Raw genomic sequence first — 22,909 nt, forward strand, 5'->3', positions numbered from 1 at the left:
GGATTGTTTCAAGATACAGTTTTTAAATTATTTAGTGTCATATAATGAGAAAGGCGAGTTTTAAAATTATATCTCAACATCCTCCTGAAAGACTGGAATAAATAATATATATGTCCTTTACAGTGTGCTTTAAGAATATATTCTCCAGGTAACACCTCTATTTTACATATGTGTGTGTATATATATATATATATATATATATATATATAGAGAGAGAGAGAGAGAGAGAGAGAGAGAGAGAGAGAACATGTATATATATATAATAATGTACATGTATAAATAAATATATATATATCCAAACTATATATACACACACAAATATATGTATGCATATATACATATTCCTTTGTTTATTTAAAAACAGCATTCTAATTACACTTCATAGCAGATTTTCACTTCTTATAAAATTAGAGATCATTCGTTATGTTGAAAAGTTTTATTATTTACTATTTTGTGCCTTTTTTAAATAACTTTATGCACCCTGAATTAACCTCCAAGTACACAGATCTAACAAATCACAAAACAACAGAATTTATATAGCTGCAAAGATTAAAACTTTGAAGACATTGATATTTGAACATCCATTCAAAATAAAGATGAAAAAAGTCACCAATAAGCAAACATAACTTTGTGCTAACTATGTGCCAAATTATGACCTATGTACTCAGAGCAAGAGAGACAGTCTCTAAATGGGGGGGGGGGGAGAACTTGCACTGGAATTAAATATCATAGATAAAAGAAAAAATAGGGCAAAGTCTCATGTTTTTCTAATTAGAATTGTCCACCTTTTAGGTAAATGTGCATTCATCAAATATATTCGAACAGTTTAGTGATTCAGAATGTGATTAACTCAAATGCAACACTAATCTACTTGCAAATTTGGTTCTCTGGGAAATCATGAAAGATGGAAAGGCTGTTTGAAAATGGTAACATCTGACCTATTACAAGCCTGGGTGAAAAAAAAAAAAAAGAGAGAGAAATACTAAGAGTGCTGCAACAAAACAAACCCATAAAAGCAGAAAATGGAAGTGCAAGCCATTTACCTTTACAACAGCTGCCTGGTGCAGATGAATCAAAGCACTGCCAGCAATAAACAGATCTGGTCAATGTCAATTTTCCCCAGGCATCTGGTATTGTCACTAGCGATTTTACTGAAGATTACCCATCAGTTAGTGCAGATTTGTTTTTTAATTGGCCCTCAGCACACCTGCCGCTTTTTTTCCTCCCCTTGGTCCCAGTAGCTTTTGCAGAGAGGAAGAAGGTGGTTACCTGGAGAATATACTCTTAAAGCACACTGTGAAGGACATTGATAAGAACAATCAGGTTTTTAAAAAGTGCCCTTGTTTAATATGAGGGAAAAGAATATAGGGCAATTGTTAGTGAGCTGGGAAGAAGCAGCCAACACATCTGCATTACTGCAATCACTGCACTGAAGGTGGTCGTTTTCACAGTATTTTTTTAAAATTTCATAAAATGGTCAAGTAAGACACGCTGAAAGTAAATGATGAACAGGTGGGCAAGGTGTCTGGGGGGGCAACACCAGTCATCAGGTTGACAAAACAGCAAGACAGATCACAGGATAATCAGCAAGTGGGTAAGGAGCCAGCAGGCATAATGATTTACTACATAAGATTTGTCATTAATTACAGCTGTTGAAATGCTGGGGGCAGCTCTGTGTTCAGGTGAAAAAAACAAATATGGTTTGGCATTTCAAAATACCTTCATGTCCTACCTATTTGGGAACCATTTTATATTATGATTCTATTATATCATGGTACATAAATATAATGCACTGGTATAATGTATTTCTAAACAAGTTTATACATCATGCATAAGCCCCTTGGTTGACTTTTCCATAAATATTCACAAAATGTGTCAGAAATTAATGTATAATTATACAGTCTTGAAGATGTGGGAAAATATCCTAAGATTTTTATTATATTGATATATATAAATTGCATGTTGTGGAAATGTAAATATCATACAAATTATTGTACAAATAGTAGGTCTTATTGTTTTTATGAGGGGATGTTTGGATTATGGTTCAGTATATGTCACTAAACAGGCATAACAATACTAAAAACAATGGTTCATTTTTTTAAGGAGTTCATATATTTGTGTAGAAAACAAAATTGAACCCATTTGGTAATCTAAGCCCCTTCCAAGGCCTATCCAAGTAAAACAAAGGAACAGACTAAATAAATAAATAAATAAATAAAGTTTTTGTGGAGGAATTGTCTTGTTTTTATAGGAGAAATTCAGCAAGAACATAATTAAATGATGAGAAAATTTGCTGGGTCCTTTCATACATTTCATCCAAGATGCAGGTTAAGCACTGAGCCACTCAGGAAGGGTTTGCAGTATGATCCATTTTTTCTTCCCTAATTCCCCTTTGTGTTTGGTACCATCCTATCTTTATATTAACTTTCATTTATTGGAGATTCAGGGAATGTGAACCCAGATCAATCTCTCTCAAATAATAAATAATTAATTTCTGCCTTTTTAATTGATAGTGCTTTTCAGGTATTACATGTCTCTGTTTCATTTTCCTAATTTGAAAAATTAAATGATAGCACCCATCATATAAATGCTCCAAAATATTAGCTCTGATTTTCTTTATGATTGTTCTTACCATTGGCTTGTCACTGTCAAAGGCTTTATCTACTCATTCACTGCTTATCTAACAATCATTAAAACAATTCAATCATAACGGATTTGCCCATAGCAGCTTCGTAACAAAACAGAGCAACATATGTGTATCTACATATATATACATGTGAACATACATGGAGAGAGAGAGTATATGGGGAAAAGGGGGAAAATATTCTCAAGTGGTAAATAGATTTAATAAAAAAAAACTTTGGAGATGCAATCTGCTCATAGCTTGGAAAAATGTATCATTTTATGCACCTTTTCCTAATTTTAATAATTATCAATCAATCTTTAATCTTTTTTTTTCCATTTGTTTCTATTGTTTTTTATCCCTGGCCTTAGTCCCAGACTTTAATTACTATTGTATTTCAACCTGTCCTGAATTTTACCTCTGAGAAAAATCTCTACAGGGATTTTTACTGCCTTGATACCTCTCTGCCAACTCGGCATTAAAATCCTGTGTGTCCCAGTTGTTTTGAATTTTCCCCTTCCCTGGGCTCCCAATCTATTTGTTTGAAGAAGAGAATCTTTTCAGTTTCCTCTCCTAATTCTCCGTTTTTTTCCCTATTTCACATTACCCAATCTCTCTAACTCAAAGAACTTTTAGATTCTACTTAATAATAAGAAATCAACTTTCCTATACATTTTGATTATAAAGAAAATAAAATCATGGCATTTGTTGGTAATTGGATAGAGCTGGAGAATATAAAGCTAAGTGAAGTAAGCCAATCCCCCAAAACCAAATGCCAAACGTTTTCTTTGATAGAAGTCTGCTGATACATGATGGGGATGAGGGGAGAGCATGGGAGGAATGCAGGAACTTTAAATGGAGCCAGTGGGGGGTGGGGTGGGGGGGTGGGGGGGGAGTGGGCAAGGGGATAGGAAAGACAGTGTAAGGAGACAGACATCATTACCCTAAGTACATATAAGAAGACACAAATGGTGTGACTCTGCTTTGTGTACAATCGGAAATATGAAAATCATGTTCTATATATGTAATATGAATTGAATTACATTCTGCTGTCATATATAACAAATTAGAATAAATAAAATTAAATTTGAAATATATATGTGTTTAAATAAAATTAAATATATATATTATATATACATATATTATATATTCTTTCAGGCTTCTACTGGAGAAAAAAGTAAATTGCTATAAAAATTAATATCATTCAGACAGTTCTAGAAAAAGAAAGAGAAAGCCATGATATCTAAGACAACCTATAATGTATTTTTTAAAGAAAAAATCTATCTTTTCAAATCCAAAAATTTTAGAAATATTATCAGCTCAAGATCAGAAACTTGCACATTTGTAGTTAACAAATATAAAATCATAATTCTATCAATCCGGGAAATCTTATTTTTCTATTTGCTCAATATAAAATGTAATAAATTATCAAAGAGTAGATGCCAGTCATGTCAAGATTCACATCAAACCTAGCAAAAGATTGAATTACATTACTGGAAAATAGAAGAATTTTAACAATTAGGTGCAGCCCAATAGTTAATAATTATAGTAACATTCACAGACTGAAAATTTTATGTAGGTATGCCATGACTTATTCCATGTCATGTAATCTATCTATACATAGACTGTAACAGTGTCTGAAATAAGTACAGTGTGCCCCATTTTACACACATAACTTTATGTGAACTAGAAATGAAACAATTTGTCTGAGTTCACACTTGCTGTGTTCAGCAGAGCTGAAGTTTAGACTTAAGATTGTCTGCATCCTGCAATCTGTGCTTGCAAATATCTTTTGAATCTGGTGCCTTTTTGAGCTACTGTTCCATTTTCTCCTTTCTTTAACATCCACACTTAAAGATTATGTTGGGCTTACTGACTGCACTTCATTACAGGACACCCTTTCATTTCAGTGACGCAGATTCTCTTGGTATGAAAACGTATTCAGGGTAAAACTCTTTCTCTCTTTCATAAGCATTTGCAAGAGGGCCTGTCTGTGTGTCTGTTCATATCTATCTCTCTCTCTCTCTCTCTCTCTCTCTCTCTCTCTCTCTCTCTCTCACACACACACACACACACACACACACACACAAATAGTGTGAACTGCCTCCAATGGCCTCACCTTCACTAGAGAATCTTTCAAAAGGCCTTCAGCAAATCACTGACTGATGTTCGGTGTGTTTAAAAATGAATGAACTCATGAATCTGAAACCTACAAACTTGGCCTTATTCTGTACCTTCTACTACCCAAAATCATGTCTAGCAGAAATTTGACTCCAAGTATTTCCTACTGTAAATAATGGAAAATGTCAAGTTCAAAAGTTCTTCCAGCAGGGTAACGGATTGACAATCTCCTCTCAGATATATTTAAAAGTCTGCACTTTCATATTCCATACAGAGTATTGCACACATCTGAAAAGCCCTTTTAATAATAATTTTCCCCTGCCGATTGCACACTGTTTGAATCAGGAGGTTTTGATTACTTGAAACCATTGAGAATAGGACTGTTAATTCCTCAGGCACAGGAACAGAATAAAAGGAAATCCTCTCTGAAAAGATGATTAAAAACTTAAAGGGAAATGGATTAAAAAGTGAAAATTAAAAGAAATGCCAAGAATCATGTGTATTTGGATATGTTTTCATTTTCCTAAATACAGTAGTAAAATTGATATTTGCTTAGTCTTGTGTAGTATAACTCAGTGACCCCATCCAGCCACGGAATGGGATAATCTTGGAAAGAGCAGTGCATGATGAAGTGATTATTTAGAGTTTTATCTGTTCACACTTTCAAAAGCCTCTTTAAACACATATTTTTTTCTTTTATCCCATTAATAGGTAACACCAATATAAAATAGATTTTTATGTAGGAGTAAAAGTTAGGTTTTTTTTTTAAATTAGTAATTAGGGCTCAATTCCCCTATTAAGTTTTATATGATGTTTACTTTCCTGTGTTATATTAATGTCTGCAACACTGTCCTTTTCAATGACTAAATAGAACTTCTGAATACCAACGTCTGAAGAATATCACAGTATTTTCCATCCAATAGTTCAGCAGTTTCTACCTGCCACCTGCCCCCAGCTGTGACAACCACTACTGTTTTCTGTCTCTATGGATTTCCCTCTTCTGAATATTTCGTATAAATGGAATCTGACTCAATATCTGCCCTGTATGTCTTAGCATAACATTTTTGCAGCTCATTCATAATGCAACACATGTAAATATTTCATTTCTTTTCATGTCTAAGTAATATTCCCCCCTCTCTCTCTCTCTCTCTCTCTCTCTCTCTCTCTATCTATCTATCTATCTAACATTGCCTATCCATTTATTTGTTGGTGGATATTTGGGACATATATGTCATTTTGATTACTAAGACCGATGCTTCTGTGACTATGCACGTAGAAGTAATTGTTTGAGTACCTATTTTCACTCTAGGGTATATAACTGGAAGTAGATTAAACAGTCTTGTGGTAATTCTACAACTAACTTTTTGAGAAACCACCAAACTGCTTTTGACAGCATATCACCTTCCTACCAGCAATGTACAAGAGTCCTAATGTCTCTCTATCCTCACAAACCCCTTTTTATTTTTTATGATAGCCATTCTAGTGAGTGTGACAAGGTGTCTTACAAGGTGTTTTGATTTCCACTTCCCTAAAGCCTGATAATGTTCAGCATTTCCATACATTATTTGAAGCAATGTGTAATCAAGTTCTTTGGTCCTACTTTAATTGTGTTTTGTTGTTGTGTTATCAAAGTTAATTAATACTGCCTGATGAATATAAGCTGCTTAATTAATGCATTGATTTTAAATGTGAAAATGTTCTAGATTCCTTTTTGACCATGATTTTCTCTAAAAATTCAAATTAAATTTGAAACAGTAATTCAAAAATCGTATTTATCCTTAGGACAACCTTGAGTATTTCTTTGTATGTTTAAGATTTCTATATTCGTTTAGTACATTCTATGACTTATACTTTCTCTCCTCAGTGGCCTCCTGCTCACCCTCCACTAATGCTTAAGGCAAAGAAAGCTACAGCTCTTAGGAGTGAGGCACACATTTCCCCTCATGTAAAAAGAAGTTACCCCTCAGTCATGAGAATCATTTCAACCATGACTTCTAAAATCATAAGCAAGAAGGATTGTGTTACGCTTGTTAAATATGTCAGCTTCCTGATTTTCTTCCTACTTCACATTTTCATTATTAAAAATGGGGAAAAAATGCACATTCTGTAGTAACGACAATAAACCCGACATCTTAAAATAAAGCTTTTCAGTTTCTGATTTTCTTTTCAGTTTTCGATTTTCTTTTTCCTCTATGCAAAAATCATCATATGTAACTAAAAAATGTTTCCTTATTTGAACTTCTTTCTTAGCTAGGTTTTCTTCTTTCCAAAGCTTCCTATCACAGGATGTAATTATGCCACTGACTAAGCAATGTGGGATTCTGGTTTTATTAAAAGGGATCTAACTCCTTATTTTACATGTCAACAAAACCATTTTGCGTGCAAAAAAGAGCTCAATAAACTGCAGGAGCAACTCTCAGAAATCTATCCCCTGAGCATGCAAGTGAATGTTATGATATTGGTTAATTAAATGTGAAGCAACTTGATTTTAGGAAGACGATTATTTCTCATTACATTTCTACAAGGCAGCATGTATGATGACCATACACAATTTAGCATTCTTGGCTTCCGTAGATGATTCCATATTGGTTTTGTCCCCTTGATGAATTAGTTAACTTGTGAAAGTGCTAGTATTTTTCTTGTTGAAGCCAAACCTATTACCCTTGCCCATATTTCTGTAAGAAGAGCAAGTGGGGATATAGAAACCTTGCATCTGGAAGGAGTTAGCTTTGCTTCCTCTCTAATGGCTTCCAATCATTCTTTCTAACAAACCCAGTCTCACAGAAAAAGACTAGACTTTCATGCAAAACTCTGTTAAATTAACAGTTCATCATTTTATAGTGTACTGTAATAGAACTCTAAGTTCAGTCATGTGCTCTTGTGCACACTCCTGAATTCTCATTACAAAGTCATTCTTAGACATATGACTGAGGCTACAGCTACTTACTTCTTAAAAGAGGACTACGGGCAGTGTCTCCTTGCTCCATTTGTCAAATATGCATGGAGACTTTGGTATTACATGACAACTTCATTTTATTTATTTTTCTGTATTTTTCCTCCTTTTCTTTTTTTTTTTTTTTGTTTAGACTTGGGTTAAAACATGTTTGACCTTTGCCTTGGATATGAGTGCTCATATGTAGGGACTACAAAACATGATGCCAAATGAAAATTTCAAATGATACATTTTATAGATCATAAACATTTTCCAACATTTATATATATAATATATATAAAACCATAGTTATGTGTATATATATATATAGAGAGAGAGTGTGTGTGAATCTATATATGTGTGTGTATATATATATGTATATATGGCTATGTATATATAAAATAATTGTGTGTGTATGTGTGTGTGTGTATGTGTGTGTGTGTGTGTGTGTGTGTGTGGGTGTGTGTATAAAACAGCTTTGAGGAGTCCTTGAAAAACCTAGTAAATAAAATGATTTGTCAGCCAATAATACATTATACAAAAATAGATACAATATGGTATTGAAATTTATATTTTTACATGTAGCATTTTATCTAATCATCACTATAATTTGTCAGTGAAAGTATAAAAAGAGATTCAGGTTTTCTTAAAATGTGTGACAACAATTTACCAATATTAATCATTCAATAGTAATAACTGTTTTTATTAGTGAAAATGACAATAAGTCTATAATGGCAAGAAAACTGAATTTGAGACCTTAATCCATTGTGTTTGTGTGTGTGTGTGTGTGTGTGTGTGTGTGTGTGTATGTGTGTGGTATTTGAAATTGAACCCATAGTTGTTCTACCATTGAGCTATACCCCCAGCTCTGTTTTTACTTTTGATACAGCATCTCCCTAAACTGCTAGTCTGATCTTGAACTTATGATCCTCCTGCCTTAGACTCCATAGTGGCTAGGATATAGATGCCTGGAAACCCTAACCCATTTTTTTCTGAAGCTAGTACCTCTGGTAATTTACAACTCTCATGGGCATTTATTCTCTTTTGTTATTCCAGGAGATAAAGTTGCTTTATTCGGTTTGAGGATCTGAATGCTAATGTATCTGTACTGAGATTGCAGGGAGTGTGAGAAATTTTGAGGTCAATCGAGGTAAACGGTGTTCTATGATTTGGCAGTAGGGCATATAAGCTTTATTTGCCTGTCCTTGACAGGTTTGCATTCAGGGGCAGGAAAGAGAAGAAAGGATCACAGAAGGAACTCCTAGGTTTATATCACTTAGCATTATGGCAGAGATACTCTGCATTAAAGGACTCTAAAAGGTAGCAGCCACTTGGAATCCTTAGGGCTAACCCACCTTAAATTACTCATCCTAAGGTTAGCAGATGTTGAGCAAACTTTTCTGGGTATACAATGAAGGTGGTCTATAAGAGACTAAAAATCTGCTCTTTTTGGCTAATTTTTCTTTAAATGGGGATATAAAGATTTGTAATTAGTGGCTATTGGCTTTTGTCTCAGTCCACTGGGAAGAAGGAAGCAAAGTAGGGGCCAATACACAGAGATGGAGTTAACCCATTTGTAAAATAAACCATCCCTGGCTGAAAGTTGTTTTACAATCTAAGTTGTTTGTTGAAAACAAACAAACAAAAACAACTTCAAGGTCCAGAATTTTATATGAACACACACCAGAATTTCAAACGTATTTATAGCCATCTACCCATTTCAGGGGGATAGGGTAGGGGAATTCAGAAAAATACATCAGAAAAGGGGAGGCCTTTTAGTTTTTTCATCTGTTTAATTAGTAGAGTACACTTCTTTGATGTATGTCCCCTGCTATAATAACAGTTGGTGACGGTTATGTACACGTGTAACACAGCTTGTTAATAAGGACACAGAATTCCCCTCAGCCCCCAATAAGCAATTTAGGCACTTGCAGTTTTCTAATTTGAAGCACCCCCTCCTGGAGGTATGTTGAGATTGGGCTGAGAGTTCCAGTCCTTGGGCTGATTGTTGAATTTGTGGGGATAACTTCCTGGATGTGGCACTTGGGAGTTTACATGATTGTATGGTATCATACATAGACTTTATTCTTACTGCCCCCCAAATAGGTTACTATCAGAGGAACTCTTCGAAAAGCTCATTTGTGTCATCAGAGAGTTGTGGCTAGGACACTTTGCCAGGGTATGGGGCTAGTATTAGGATTTCCAGCAATGAGTAAAAATCTACTGAGTAAAAAGCTGAGATTTTGAGACATGCACGTGCATTTTCTAGACAGAAATAGAGGTAGAGGAGCAACAAAGGGCTCAAAGATTATATATGAAGAATGACAACTCAGTGATATATGAATTGGTATTTTTCTGTCTATATAATATACATCAAATTTATTTATTTTAAAAAGAAAGAAAAAATGTTACTATAAATCTATGGGAAAAGATAAATGATTTGCACCATGAAGTATGTCTCACTCTATAATAAAATAGTAAATCAGGAATCTAACACTTCATGTATAGATGTGCTAGGCACGAATTAAAGGTAATTTTGAAAAGTATAATGCAATGTGAAAAGAAGAAAATACATGAAAACTGTTTGTGATAGCAAATGGTCTAGAACTACTTAAACCATGAGCAATAAAATAAAACCAATTTGACCATCTATGATAAGATTTTTCAACAAATAACACCATATACAACTTCAGAGGGTTTTAATTTAAGAGAATATGTTTATACCATCCAATATCATAATATTATCATAATATTAAAAATTCCATCAAACAAAAAAGAAGAAGGGGCATCCATTTAAAATATCAGAAAAGAACATGAATAGGTCATTTGTGGAAACCCAACATGATAAAAAGCATAAGGTAAATATATAGGTAAATATATTAATACATAGGTAAATATATTAATGATCATAGTAATGTTTTCTAAGATAAAATTTAGTTATCTAGTGTTGTAAAACAAGAGAACCACCAACTCTAACAGCAACGTTCTCTCTCAGTATGGGGGCTGGAAGTTGGGTTAGCAGGACTGGTCCTTCTGGGGGTTGAGGTAGAATCTGTTTCTTTCTTTCTCCTAGTTTCTTGTAGAAACCAGTGGCCTTTGACATTTCCTGGCTTCTATCCATCTCAACTGGAGGTTCTCTGTACCTCCATATCTTTGCATCACCGTCTCTTTATAAAGACCCAGGTGGTCTTGTTAGGGTTCACACTATTCCCGTATAACCTCATTTTAATTAAGTGTATCTTCCGCAACCCAACTTTCAAATAAGGTCACACTCTAAGGCAACTGGGGTGAGGGCTTCAACATGTCATCTTGGAGAACACAATTTAACTCATGTCAGACAACAATGGTACCAATGGTACGTCAATTGTATCTGTTGGACTAAATACTGTAAAGTGATAATTAAACATGCATATGGGTCTCTTGCAAACCTCATTGCTGGCTCTGGTATCATAGATTTGTGCAGCTATTATGGAGAACTAGCTGGCATCATTTATTGCAATCAAGCTAAAACTATAAATTAAAAAGTGGGAATTATCTTTCTGGATATTTATTCAAAAGATACAGGACCTAAAAGAACAAATATAAAGATTCTATTACTTTTTACTTCATCAGGAATAGAAGGCAGTTTGAGGCTACATCCCAGGGGATGCAGTTAAATGAAACAATGTTTTCTCAACATGGGACTCTACAGAGCATTTAGAAAGAAGAGATTTGTGCTCATATGTAAATATGAATATATTTTTCAATAAAGGGTGATTAGAGAAAAAATAACATATAAAATGATTCCTAACCCACTACTATTAACATACAAAAAATAAGCTCCAATAAATAATCAAATATTCACAAGAACACATAAGAGCAATGGCATATGGATTGAAACAGCATAGCAGATTTAAAAGGGAGAGGATAAGCAAAGATTGACTAGGTAGGAGAGAAGCATTGCAGAGTATTGATGACTTGGAGCACTGACCAGATTCAGTATATTCAGTCATGTGAAGAGTATGATTAAATTACAAGTTGTCCTCTGGGGTGTGGTAGGTAGAATTCTAAGATGAACCTCAATTACCCATGTCCTCTGGGTATGAGAGACCACTATCTTGAATATGCTGTCATACAGCAAAAGTAATTTTACAGATGTCATTAACCAGTTGACTTTGAGATAATGTGGAAGTTTGGTGGGCCTCAACTAATCTGGCAATCCCTTTAGAGAGGATCAGGGCTTCTTTTGGAAGCCATAGAGTCCCATGTTGGCCTTCAATGTATATGCTCTCATGGTGCAAATGCTTTTAGGAGGGAATTTTGTGTCCAAGAGCTGAGACTGCCTCTGGAAGTCAAAAGTGGTTTCTGTCTTACAGGTTCTAAGAAAACACGGACATTAGTGCTATAATCCCAAGGAATATGCCATCCTCCATTCAGCTTAGAAGAGAATGAAGAGCTCTAAAAATGAATAAGCCCAGCTGACACCATTGATTGCCTCCTTGCAAGACTCCTAACAGAGGACCCCCATGCTCCCACCTCATGGAAACTGAGAAAATAACTACAAATTATTTTAAGTCTGTATGTTTAGATACTTGGCCACTCTTGAGATCCAAAAAGAAAAATACAAAAAAATTTAAAAGAAGGAAGAAAGATGTAAAAACAAAGTTGCTTTACCTATGTTGTAATTAACCATAGACTATGTTTTCCCTTTAAGTTTAATTAACTTACTGGTTAATTCATAGAGGATTTTGCCAGCTACTGCAGTAGGTGTCTTGACACCAAATAATAAAAAATAAAAATAAAAACAAAAACATAAAAATATGGTCATTGCCCTGAAAAAGTTTATTTTATTATACTGGGAAAAAATTAACATATCTTTATATAGTAGACAAAAGAGTAAGAAGAATACATGCTATGGTGCCTTTGTAAGCCTGTGCTGAGAATTTTTACCTTCTTGATACCATCTTTAAAGATTCTCTCTCTTTCTCTCTCTCACTTTTATTTATTTTAGTCTACTTTTATTTTTGATTAAGCTGAAAATGTGTCAAAATTTCAGAAGACTATATTTTATCTATTGGAGTACAAAGAGAAATGTTACTTAAAGTTTCCTTTTAGGCAAAGAGCAATGGTTGAGTTTATATCACTGAGAAAATCACTCTCCTTTAAAATATGAATCTATAGCCTGACTCAATGGCACATGCCTGTAATTCCAGCAGCTCAGGAGGCTTGAGGCAGGAGGATTGTGAGTTCAAAGCCAGCCTCAGCAAAATTGAGGTACTAAGCAACTCACTGAGATCCTGTCTCTAAATAAAATACAAAATAGGTCTGGGGATGTGCTCAGTGGTCAAGTGCCCCATTTGAATCCCCAGTACCAAACAAACAAACAAAAACTCTGACTTTTTGGTAACAGCCTCTGGAAGTACTTTTAATATATCTTGTCTTTAGCAAATCCTGGGATAATTTGTACTGAAGCACTCTATGATGGTATAGGCTAAACAAAATTATAGTTGCTATATAAGGCACTGACAGAACACTGTTAGAATAAAAAATATAATCATTAAATTTATAGTTAAACTTTGAGTAGTATTTTACATAAATTGCATTTTAACTTTTTCAGTTTAGTGATCACATATAATTACTAATTTAATATTTTATTATTATATTTAAAGCATAATTAAAGTGTTTTTTATTAAAAGGAAATTGCATCATTTTATTGAAATATAATTTTGGGCAAATCTTTGTATTAGAATCTATCTTATTTTTATTCTGGACTTTCAAAAATTGCTTTTGCTCCAGGACTTTGTAATCCCATTGTATGACTATTATTTGGCCAATAAAATATGACCAAGAATGATTTATCTGGTTTCTAGACATGATGCTAGAAATCCTCTTGGGAGAACTCTCACCTTATTTTTTCCTCTTTTGCTGTGACCAAGAAAGTGAAATACTAAAACTTAAAAGTAAATCACAATATAAATGTTTGACTATTTAAATGAATGCATATGACAGAATCCTCACTGACCATAATAGACAGTACCACTGGAAGCAATAAAATATTATTTCATTAAGCCACTGCCATTTTTGGTTTGTTTTACTGCAGCATAGCTTCTCTTATTCTAGTACAATACTTAATATAGTTGTATTTGCCTTCTAAAGTTTCAATTGCAAATTTGATGGGAGTTATATTTTATAGAATTTGTTTTAATTGACCTCATATGCAGAAAATACTTTTTAATTACTATACCCTTATTATTATAGCCTTTCTTCACTAATTTATGTACCTGGTAAGGCTCCAAAACACATCTGGGTTTGTAGATCATTGCTACAAGTCTTGTTTAAGGTTTTATAATGCAGAAGTGCTGGCTTTTGTGTAGTTTTTAGTCTGGTCTATCTAGTGATTTGCTGGATGAATGAGTTAGTATGTGCTTCTCAAAGACATAAATAGCAGTTAAATTTAAAATCTGAAATTATTAAAGGATACTAGACATAATTTGAGGAAAAATTCTTCTGAAATATGGAATTATTCTACTTATGTTGAAAACCAGATTTAAAACTTAGTATGAAACATGCAATCAGTATAACTTGCAAAAAATTGCAAAATAAATATTATCAACAATGATACACAGATAATCCCAGAGTGTCTTGTAATAGTTATGAGATTCAGGTTTCTTAAGTATGAAACTATATTTCCTGGGCATATAAACTAAAGTTTATGGGATTTAATTAAAGTGGGCTCAGGTCTCAGGCAGGAGTATGCTATTAGATTCAAACTCATGCTGATGCTTTGCAAATATTCCACTTGCCTAAGCACTGCTGAGAGTTCATCACAAAGCCCCTTTGACATACTCTTAACTGTTTTCAAGAGAAATGTTATAAATGGGGAATGGATTGGGGCAGGATACCATAAGAAACCAGACACCATGGTGGATAAATTGCAGTTATCTTTAGTTTGAGGTCAATATCTGATTCTTTCTTTTAGATAGTTTACCCATGATTGTTTGGTGGGCTACATCTTCCACCATTTTATCAATGAGGCTTTTATTTTAAGGAATTCAATTGTAATTATTGCAGCAAAGCAGATAAAAATTACGACAAATCAACACTGGATAAGTAAATACTCTGGATTCATTAGTGACTGTCTCAGACCAGTTGTATTATTTTCTTCCATGGTACTAGGCAAACTCTCTTACATACTTCTTATAATCACCTGCCAAGATATTCTTGTGAATATACAAAATACAGTTAAATAACACTGCTTCCCAGATTCCAATTCCCTTACAGTCACTCCTTCCTCATGTATGCCTTAAGAGGATACTGATTAAGGTACGAACTTTCTAACAGCCCTCTACCCTTCCTCTTTCCAAACGTCTTTTCTGTCTAGAACAGAAACTATTCCTGTCCAGTGCTCTGGCTTTCCTATACCAATTGTAGAGGTGATCCCTCTCCCCAGATGTCCAGAGATTTCTTCAAAGTTATCCTCTGGACAACTTTGAACGAATTACTAAGTGGTACCTGTAAGCAGGTGGGATGTGACTAGAGAAGGTGGGTCACTGGGGACATGCCCTTGGGGATTATGCATTTTGTCCCTTGCTCCTTATGCTCTCTGCTTTCTGCCTGCCATGAGCTGATCAGCTCTGCCTCAATAGATGCTTTCACCATGATGTTCTGCCTTGCATCACGCTCAGAGCAATGGAGTTGGTTGATCATGGGCTGAGACCTCTGAAATCATGAACCAAAGACAAACTTTTCCTCCTCCAAGTTTTGCTTGTTGGATATTTTGGTCACAGTTATGAAAGTGAATTAACACACAAATCAACATTCCTCACTCTATTCGTCCATTGATGTACACTAAGTTATATGTTGCTATTGTGAATAGTGGTTCTATAAACAAGAGCACACCTTTTTCTTCAGTATACTTATATTTCTTCTTTGGACACACACTCGGTGGTGTGATTGCTGGATGATATGGTAGTTCTGCTTTTAAATTTTTGAAGAACTCTGTATTGTTTTTCATAACATTCATAGTAATTTACATTCCCACCAAAAGAATGTGTAAGAATTTTCTTCACATCGACACCAGAATTTATCTTCTGGCTTCTAGATAATCCAATTTTAATTAGAGTAAAGTAATATCAATATAATTCATTTGCATTTCACTGATGATTAGTGATGTTGAGAAGTTTTTCAAATATTTCTTAATCATTTGTATGTCCTCTTTGGGGGAACTGTCCTTGAAGTTATTGTATCCAGTTTTAAAGCAAATTATGTGGGTTATTTTGGCTGCTATTTGAATTCCCTGTATATTCTCTATATTAAACTATTATCAGATGTGTATTTGCTAATACTTTTTATTTTTTCATGCTGTAGGCTGTGAATATTTTTTCCCCTTTGGTATGAAAAACCTTCAGAGTTTGATGTATCAGTTTGATGTAATTCATTTGCCAATTTTTGCCTGTGCTTTTGGGATCATATCCAAGAAATCTTTGCCCAGACCAACATCCTAAAGTGTTTCTTCTCTTTTCTTGTAGTAGTTTAATAGTTGTGGGTTTTACATGTAAATCTATAATCCATTATTAGCTGAAATTACACAGAAAGGAATTCTAGTGAGCAAAAAAGAATGGAATCATGTAATTTGTGTTAATATGATTGGAACTGGAGATTATAATGCTAAGTAAAATAGGCCAGGAACAAATAGATAAATACTCCATGATTTACCTCATAAAGAGAATATTGTAAAGCTGAACTCACTGAATCAAAGAGTAGAATAATGGTTACCAGAGACCTGGGATTAGAGGAGAGGGGGAAATGGCAAGAGATTGGTTAATATAAACATAGCGAGATAGGAGGAATAAGTTGTCAAAAATGGCAGAGAAGAGTGATTGTGCCTTCTAAATAAAATGGCTGGACTAGAGGATTTTTGAATATTACCATCACAGAGAAATGGTAAATGATTGAGAGGATAGATAACCTAAATATTCTGAGTTGATCAATATACAGTGTGCGCATGTACCAACATATCATAGTGCACCCAACAAATATGTACAATTATCATCTGTCATCTAAAAAACAAATTGGTTGATTACAAATTAAAATAAATTTAGTAAAATGTAAAAGCATATAAGAATTTGAGGCAAAAGTTTAATCCTATTTCGTATTTGCTCTTTTGAATATCTTGTTTGGTAAAATTGTAAATTGAGTTTATTTTTTTAAACCATTATAATTATTATAATAGAGAAACAGAACAGCTATTTTGCCTGCCTAAAAGATCTCTTTTATTCACCTTCATGGTTCATGTTTTTATTGGTTGGAGAGAGGTGAGAATAAAGAGGGAACTTAAATGTGAAAAGGCTGAAGCTGAGTCTCCCCTCCAAGCTCACCTCCAAGGCCATTTGCAAAAAAATAGAGGGTGCAGGGGAGGAAAGGGGTACTTTGGGGAGGATGAAGAATTGAGACAGGTGTTCAATGGAGGGTCAGAGAGGATTGCTTGAGATGAGCCGCGGCTGTGCAGGTGGTGAGAATCTGAATTCAAGTATATAATATGCGTCCATCAAGAAGTCAGCCTTCCCTTCCACGTACCACTTTTGCACTGGGTAGAAAGGCAGAAGAAAGAACCACATGGCCTAGGGGCCTGGAAGATCAGAGTGGAAGTAAGCCAGGAGGATAGCTATGAGGGAGAAAAGTAAGTTCATCATGGGAATCAACCAAAATTGGTTTGAACGCTGTCTGAAAACACATGGTAGGCACTTAATAACACTTGCTCTTATTGCTATTATTTAAAAAACCATCCAGATAAAAGGATCAAAGTTAGATTCCATGATATAGAGTAAGTTCATCACTCAAGTTGTGTCGTGTCCTCCTTCATCCTCAGATTCCAAATATGCCTCCATTTATCATATACAAAACAGGATGGCATGACTCCTAGTCTCATGTTGTTGTGATGATCAAATGGAGTTGATTCTAATTTTGGAGGTAAATATTTGAATAGTGATTAAAAACTGATACAAGTTTAAAATTAACTCTCTAAAACAGCATTTGGCTCAGATGAAGTATTTTTAAGTGTTGTCTTTCAAGCGCCCAATAATCACGTGGTGATGAGGTATTGAGAATCTCTGCTTCCATACACTGATTCCTTGTTTATGTATTTTATCTGAGAAAAACTCTGAATAAAACAAACTTCTCAATCCAGTGTCTATGATCATTTCTCCATCCCTTATAAAAAAAATCAAATCAAATCAGAGAAATAATATAGGTGACCATCTGTAACAGTGGTTCACTAAGAAAGAGGTTTTAAACTGTTAAAAAAAAAAAAAAAAAAAAAAAAAAAAAAAAAAAAACTCCAATTTGTCCGGTATAGTGGGCTGATTGTCATTTCTCATCATGGCGTCATCCTAATCTCTGGGAGCACTGAATGTTATCTTATATGGCAAAGTTTTGCAGATGCAATTAAGATATAGAAACAAAGATATGGTTCTTGAATATCTGGGTGAGTCTTAAATGCCATTGCAACTGGCCTGACAGGCAAAGAGACTTTTGATACACAAATGACAGAGGGCAATGGGAAGATGAAGGTACATATCAGAGCAGTATGTGCATAAGAAATGCCAGCATCAACCAGAAACTAGAAAAAGCAAGTAATGGATTGTTCCCCAGTCCCTGTAGGGAGCATGGTCCTGACCACCTTGATGTTAGACTTGTTCTTCTAAGGCTTTAAGTCTTTAGTAGTTTGTTGCAATAGCACTTAGTACCCAAGTAAAGAGTTTCATAAGGGAGTTACAGTGTTGCAGTTAAAAAAAAATTGTGCAAGTGGCTTTGAAATTGAATAGGCAGGTTCAATTTTAAGGTATATTTTATATAAATCCAGATTGCTTTAAGCAATCTAGAAATGGGCATGAAAGGCATTTTTAGTAAATGTTTAATACGAAATAAAAAAGACTGGTTAAAAAAAAATCCTATGTCATCTTAGAGAATGCACATACAAGCAGAAACAGAATTACAGAAGAAATATGAATATCAAAATACATCTGATGTGGATTCTGGCCATAGTTTTAGGGAATTCAAAATCTAGCCATTATTGTATGGGGAGTAGAAATTTTAAGTGATGAACTTGGATATTTGGGGAAATTTCCAAGAAAACTGTTGTTGAGTGTATCTTCTGGTTACTCCTTGCTAATTACAGAAAAATGTAAAAGAAAAGAGGCAAACTGAGGAAGACCCTTTTAAGTAAAAATGAAATAGTATTTGATTATTTGGGAGGTTCTTGGTCTACCTACATTGCAAAGGATGCTAAAATTCACTATTGGGAAATGTTCTCTGGAAAAAAAGCACATATCAAGGATGTGCCTGGGGAAACTTTTGCTGATGAGGTAAAACATTATCACAGATTGCTTTCATCATTTTATTAGTAGTAAGGAATAGATATGGATTATCTTTAAAAAAAGATTTGTGACATACACTATTATCTGATGATATGGAGAACTCTCTTGTCTAATCCCTGTGATATATGTGAAAGAAGCATGAGGATTTTAAGAATTTTTTACCAGACAGACATAGCCATCTTGGACTGAAATGGACAGAGAAAGGATGATATGATTGGTAGTTGTCATACTCCGAAAATTCTATAGGCAGGAAACCTTAGCTGATAAAACAACTATTCCCTTTCAGGAGGCCAGGATGACTCCAAGAGTGGAGCCTTGAACACAGAAGACAGATTCTTGGACAAAAAAGCCTTGTATGGCTTTAAAGGACAGATCTATAGGAAGGAGGGCATATTTCTGAGCACAGTGACTGCATCCTCAAGCCACAGTTTATTCCAGGGTCTTGAACCCAACACACTGGTTCTGCAATATTTCAAACTTCCTTGAGACTCTATGACCCCTTCCTTCATTCCATTTCCCCGTTTCTTATTTGGCTCTATTCCCCTGTGTCACTCACACCATTCTACTTTGGAAGCAGAAAATTTGTTTTATAGTTTCACAGTTCCTTAGATGGAACAGAATTCTGTTAAAGGACCCATCATGTCTGGAGTCTCACAGATTTCAGGTTTAAATGAGTTACGAAAATACAGATTGCTTAAAGCAATCTGTATTTTTAAGAAAACTACAGAAAAGGCTTTGGACAGGAGTTCATGCTGCAATGAGTGAAATTCATCATGAATCCATCTGGTCTCTCATTTTTATTCTGGAGAGATTTTTGATTTCCAACTACACCATTTTTATTGCCAATGGTCTATTAAGGTTTAATATTCTTTTCTTGAAGCTTTTTTGGTGGCTTGTGTTTGTCTAGGATATTTTTCATCTCATCTAAGTTTTTTAATTTGTTGACATAAAATTGTTTAGAGTATTGCATTATAGCATGTTCTATTATAGTAAGGATGGTAGTAATGTCACTTCTATAGTTACTTCTTTTGTAATCCTTGTATTCTCTCTTTCTTGGTAAGTATTACTAAATTTTGTCAATTTTAACAGCTTTGTTTTATCTATTGGTTTTCTATATTTTGTAGATTTCTGATATAGTTGCTCTTGCACTTACTTTGGGTTTACTTTGCTCTATTTTTTTTTTCCTTAAAATTAAGGATTGGGATATTGACTTCATCAATCTTTTGTTCTCTTTAAAATATAGATGCCTACAGATATAAATTTCCCTTTAAGCATCTTTTAAATGATATCATTAATGTTTGGATATATTCTGTTTTGTTTTTATTCCTATCAAAGCTATTTTTCAATTCATTTTCTATTTTGACATCTTGGATATTTAGGAGTATGGTGTTTAAGTTCTACATATGTGTGATTTTCTAAATGTTTTCTGTTATAAATTGATAATTTAATTTCATTGTATCTGGAAGGCATAATTTGTATGATTTCAAACTTTTTAAATTTACCTAGATTTATTTTTTTGGCACTGATAGTTTGAAGGAATTCTAGCTTCATTCGACTCTCCTCAATCTCATCCTAAAAATGTGGACTTATTTTTCAAGGATAGTGCTTAGCTGGATAATAAGGAATGGAATTAGAGCATATAAAAGTGCCACAAAAATTACTGTTCTTACTGAGATTCAGCCATATTCCTGAATAAATAGTTTCCAGGCCATTAAGGTCTTTGGTTAATTTTTAGAGTTCTGAAAAATTTGATTCTAACAATTTTTTTGGTCATTTTTATTACTTTTATGGAGGGAGAGTTTTTGAACATCTTACTCTGCCATTATCACTTATGCCAGCAAATTGTACTGTTAAATATGGTGTCACTACTGTGCTTGCTTGCATTCTTCAGCTATTCCCATTGCACAGGTGTTAATTTTCTATTGGCTGTCTTTTAGTATGCATTTTCTCTTCTCCAGTCTTTGTTTAATTTTGTTTTTTTTAAATTATTCTTATCATGTCTATTTTTTGCTCATCTTTCATATTTCTTCTTTTAAATGAGGCATAACTTATTGTTCCCTTCACATTTGAGATTGTTTTGTCATTTTCTCCTTTTTTTCCTAAATTCCACAAGTACTTATTTTATATTTTCCTGCTGTTTTGTCCATTTGTATCTTAAATATTTGAATTGTAATTTTCAATATGAAAACATTTATCCATTATTAGTTTTAAATTATGGAATTGTTTACCTTAGGGTAATATGTTACAGATTTTTTTAAATTGTTTTCTGTAATATTTTCACATGATCATGAATTTCAATAGGCTTATATTAAATTATGTTAGAATTGTTTCTTTCTATAGATAATTTTGCTCTTTATTTTTCTGTTTGTAATTTATTTTCCTGAGCCATCACTATCAAGAAAAGATCATACAAATTGTAATACAGATGAGTTCAAAGGATTTGGGATAGCTTCAGAGTTTCTGTAGTTAAGCAAACCCCTCTTCCCCATTCATCATTTCCTATGATTAGCTGTCTTGCTAACTATGTTCTAGCCACAGTGACCCTGGGAAGTGCCAGATAGGATTTCGTTTCAATGCTCAATCGTTTTTCCCCCAGATATATGCTTTACTTGCTTCTACACTCATTCCTGTTATGATCAAATAAACTAATAGTTAAAATATACTAGATAGAGGCTGTGGCTGTGGCTTAGCAGTAGCATATTTGCCTGGTATGTGTGAGGCACTAGGTTCGATTCTCAGCACTGCACTGCATATAAATAAATAAAATAAAGGTCTATCAACAAATAAAAAATATTTACACACACACACACTTAATAGCTGTGCAGGCTCAGCTCCTTTCATTCTCTGCTTCACCCTCACACTATGCCCCTTAATCATCCTAAATATTTACAACTCCCTAAAAGAACTGAGAAATCTCCAGCTTTCTTTCACTTAAATAAGTTGCTTTCTTTGCCTGAGTCATTCTTAATTTATTTTCAGCTAGGATATTTTACTTTTTTTTTTTTTTAAGAATCTGTCTCAAAAAAGCACTTGGAAATATTTCCAGAACCCCTGCCCCACCACCATTGGGTTTTTTGCACTGTATTGTACAGTCTGTTTACTCACCCCTCTCTCTCTCTGTCTCTCTGTCTCTCTGTCTCTGTCTCTGTCTCTGTCTCTCTCTCTCTCTCTCTGCTATTAGGGCTATCAAGTCTTCTCCTTTAGCCACAAGATTAGCAATGCCTCAAAGATTGACTCTTCCTTCAACCAGGTCACAAAGCAAAAAAATGCAGTGAATCATAATGGACATGCCAAATGAGCCAGAGTTAAATCTTTATTGTCACAAGCCACTTACATTTTAGAATAGGTTTTTCTACTATGTATCTACTCCTAAGATTAAACAATACAACAATAAATATTTTGAAGTGGTTAATTAATAAATTAAAAATATATCTTTACTTAAAATGGCATGCATTACTAAATAGTTCATCATTATTATATAATGATTTGCTGCTTTGTTTTAAAAACAAAGTAAATAAAGCTCCTCATTCAATATAGTTTTGAAGGCTGCTATAGAGTCAGTATATATAGACAGAGAAAAAGACAGAAAGAAAGAGAGACAGAGAGAAGGAGAGAACGCTTGAGAACAATGACAATTTCTAGGAATAAAACATTACTTAAAAAAAAAAAAGAATTATACACTGTGACAACCAAAAGGAGCCTTAGGAAACAGGATTACTAATCATAATGTTATAGCCGGATGGAATCCTGGAAGAAAAACAGAATGTTAGGTTATAACTATCAAAATATGAATAAATAAACCTGAATAAAGTATGCACTTCAATTTATACCAATGCATCCCTAGGGCTTCATTTCTCCTGAAATTGCACCAGTTAACCT

At 34.0% G+C, this 22,909-nt stretch overlaps 1 long non-coding RNA gene across 1 annotated transcript in view; it reads left to right on the plus strand.

Annotated features, from left to right (window-relative positions):
* Nucleotides 1–17,836, plus strand: part of LOC144367151 (uncharacterized) — a 95,630-nt gene extending 77,794 nt beyond the window's left edge. Inside the window, exon 4 of the long non-coding RNA XR_013426446.1 lies at nt 12,032–17,836. This is a non-coding gene — a long non-coding RNA (uncharacterized LOC144367151). The remainder of the gene's footprint in view (nt 1–12,031) is intronic.
* Nucleotides 17,837–22,909: the final 5,073 nt, after the last annotated feature.

Source organism: Ictidomys tridecemlineatus, chromosome 10 (assembly GCF_052094955.1).
Source record: "Ictidomys tridecemlineatus isolate mIctTri1 chromosome 10, mIctTri1.hap1, whole genome shotgun sequence".
NCBI lineage: Eukaryota > Metazoa > Chordata > Mammalia > Rodentia > Sciuridae > Ictidomys > Ictidomys tridecemlineatus.